The 3165-nt window shown below is 41.7% G+C and overlaps 1 long non-coding RNA gene across 1 annotated transcript; it reads right to left on the bottom strand.

Moving 5' to 3' along the window:
- Positions 1-908: 908 nt before the first annotated feature.
- On the bottom strand, positions 909-2676 carry LOC139552246 (uncharacterized). The gene is made up of 2 exons (XR_011670401.1): positions 2152-2676; positions 909-1744 (listed from the first exon to the last, which is right to left on the bottom strand). It is a non-coding gene; the product is annotated as an uncharacterized lncRNA (long non-coding RNA).
- Between the last annotated feature and the right edge of the window lie 489 nt (positions 2677-3165).

Below are 3165 nucleotides of genomic sequence, written 5' to 3'. Positions count from 1 at the left end.
CACACGGGTGTGATCGTTCTACAGTGGTCCCTGAAGCGTACGATCACACCCGTGTGATTAGAACACTCATTTAGAACGCTCGTTTAGAACGGCCAGTTTCGAATGACGCAACAATCAGCGTTTGAGCTGGCCACACTTTTTTCAGAAACTATTTACACAAACACAGTCCTTACAAAGTTATGTCCAGAATGTGAGCAGTTTATTTTTGGATTCAATGTTCAGATATTCACAGAAGAATATATAGCATAACACAATCATCCTAACCGGAAAAATGTAGGCTACATTTGTCCTAGCGCTGAGGAAAGATTGACCCAACACAAGCAGTCATATTTTCTAACTCTCGGCTGACATAAACTACAATATGAATTAGCTAATAGCAATTATTATGTATAATTAATCACATCACGGGTGAGCACACCATTGATCGAAATAATTAGGTAAAGCACTTTTTAGAAATCGAAAGTAATCCGACGGTTAGTTTCAGCGCGCAGCCATGCATTTTTTTTCTTCTCACAGAAACCGAAGATAATAAGAGAAGACGAGATGAGTTTGGTCTGTTTATAGTATGCATGTTGAAGGGGTGTGTCGTCTACCGTCGTTCACATCCCACCATTCATTTCCGGAAGTCCTCAAAAAACGAGTGAACTCTTACTCACCTCATTTTGTTATAACATCTTTGGTCAAACAGACGATTACGTGAACCCAGAATGCATTGAACGTCAACAAACATGACTACACAGCTGGAATTAGCTTAGCTCATCATAATCAGTACAACCTTCAAAAAAGTATTTTACACACATAATATGTGCCCATTACAATCTGTGCAAGAATCGGAATGCATGATTTGTCACCTAGATTTGAAAACATGTGAATAAAACCGTAAATACACAAATAATTGCCACACAAAACATTTTCTGATAGTGATTTATTGATACAAGTGGCGCGTGCCGGCAGTCAACCACGTACCCTCTCACTCTAAACCATTCAGTGTGTTGTTTATGTATGTAGCTAGTGAGATGAGCTGAAGCATTAGCAATGTCTTTCAAAAGGAGACAACAAACAAATGTGGAAATTCTGGAGATTTTTTAAAATTCTGACAATGAGTCTGAGTATGAAAGTCAGGAATCAGATTCTGACAGTGACAGTGAGGAGCTGCCCCCCAACCTTGTAGCCATTGAGAACCCTGAATCTGAATTTCCCTTGTCCACTGACAAAGTCCCAGTTCCCTTTGAAGATGCTGGTGGTGATGGAGGCATACCAACAGTGGATGAAGTACAGGAGTTCTGTGGTAGCTGGAAGGCCACCAGTCATTTCACCCCTCCTGGCCCTGCTGTTTCACCCCTCCTGGCCCTGGTGTTTGCTTTGATGAGTCCCAGTCTGGAGTGCAACGCCCCTTGCCATTTCCAACTGAGGCAGAGTGCTTCAAGTTGTTTCTGACAGAGGAGCTGGTGGGAGACATAGTAGAGACCAATCGCTATGCCTTGGAGCTACAGGATAAGAGAGAGCCAGGAGTGGGGAACAACCACAATTAGTGAAATGTATACATTCCTGGTGACAGTAAAGACTGCTTTCTAGTTCTGCTGCTATGACTGCATTTCATCAACGCTACTACCATCCTAAATGACCCGTTATACAAAATAAGAAATGTTAACAGCTGGCAGTAAAGTGGCATGACAAACGAGACGTCCATGTCCTCTCCACTGTCCATACAGCAACCATGTCGGCCACAGGGAAGGTGGACCACCTGACGGGAGAGAGAAACAAACCAGACAGAGAAACATGAAACCAGACTGCGTGCTTGACTATTACCTCAAAATGGGGGCAGTGGATAAGGCGGATATGATAAACAGCTTTGTGGAATGCACTCAGAAAACGACCAAGTGGTATAAGATATTTTTCAATTTTTCCAGGGTAGCGTCAAAATACAACATGCCAATACTTCTGACGCATTTAGCATTGTTTTACAGAACTAATAGAATAATGTAACTAGCTACATAAGCACGATTGAATATAACACCATAAAAGGTGAGTAACGTTACCTCGCGTGTCCGCGGTTATAAGGAATATATACAAATATATTATGCTCCATTCACACAGTGAGCTATAGTAGAAACGGTATAACACGACACAATAACGTAATTAGGCACTTACTTTGATAGAAACGCAGTCTTGATTTGAAGATGGGTGTCTGGAGTGACGCCTCTAGCACTGAGACGCTGTGCCACTTGGGAGTCATAAGGCCAGGGTAGCTTCAAAATACAACACATGCTAATACTTCCCTGACGCAATTAGCATTGTTTTCCAGAGCTAATAGGAGAATGTAGCTAGCTACCTAAGCATTGAGTATAACACCATAAATGTTATGAAATGAGTAACGTTACATCGCGTGTCCGCGGTTATAAGGAATATACACAAAAACATGATGCTACAGTAGAAACGACATAACACGACATGCAGAAACTATTATAACGTAATAAGGCACTTTGATAGAAACGCACACATTTCCAAAGGTATTATTGGTAACGAAAACAACTTTGATTTCGATGCAGGCGACAGGTGGAATAATATGAACACGTGTATGCAGGACGGCAGATGAGTAAATGTCCTGCACAAACAATTGAGAAGTGTTTGGGGAATTTTGTCCGGGTCAGAAATGTCAAAAAAATTAATTGGTCCACAAAAGTATGACTAAAATGACTACTTTTATGTGAATGAATGAGGCGGAACACACCTCATTTCAAACTGTTATTAGAAAATAAAAAACTAAGTTAAAATTGACAAATAAAAACAGGCTGCGTGCTTTTGTTTGAGGGCAGCGCGGATGAAATGTACTGTTACATAACAAACACATTCTGGAATGGAGAGAACGTTCTAATATCACGTGCATAAAAAAACTCACGCTGGGGCGACCGTTAGAGATATTTGGAACTCACGCATGAAAGGGTTAAATGACGTCTGTGGACCTATTGGGGCGGTAAGCAAATTGGAGTGGGTCTAGGGTGTCAGGTAGGGTGGAGGTGATATGGTCCTTGACTAGTCTCTCAAAGCACTTCATGATGACGGAAGTGAGTGCTACGGGGCGGTAGTCGTTTAGCTCAGTTACCTTAGCTTTCTTGGGAACAGGAACAATTGTGGCCCTCTTGAAGCATGTGGGAACAGCAGACT

This window comes from Salvelinus alpinus, chromosome 24 (assembly GCF_045679555.1).
Source record: "Salvelinus alpinus chromosome 24, SLU_Salpinus.1, whole genome shotgun sequence".
In the NCBI taxonomy this organism is placed as follows: domain Eukaryota; kingdom Metazoa; phylum Chordata; class Actinopteri; order Salmoniformes; family Salmonidae; genus Salvelinus; species Salvelinus alpinus.
The sequence above is the reverse complement of the archived record's forward strand: the minus strand, read 5'-3'. Positions and strand labels throughout refer to the sequence as shown.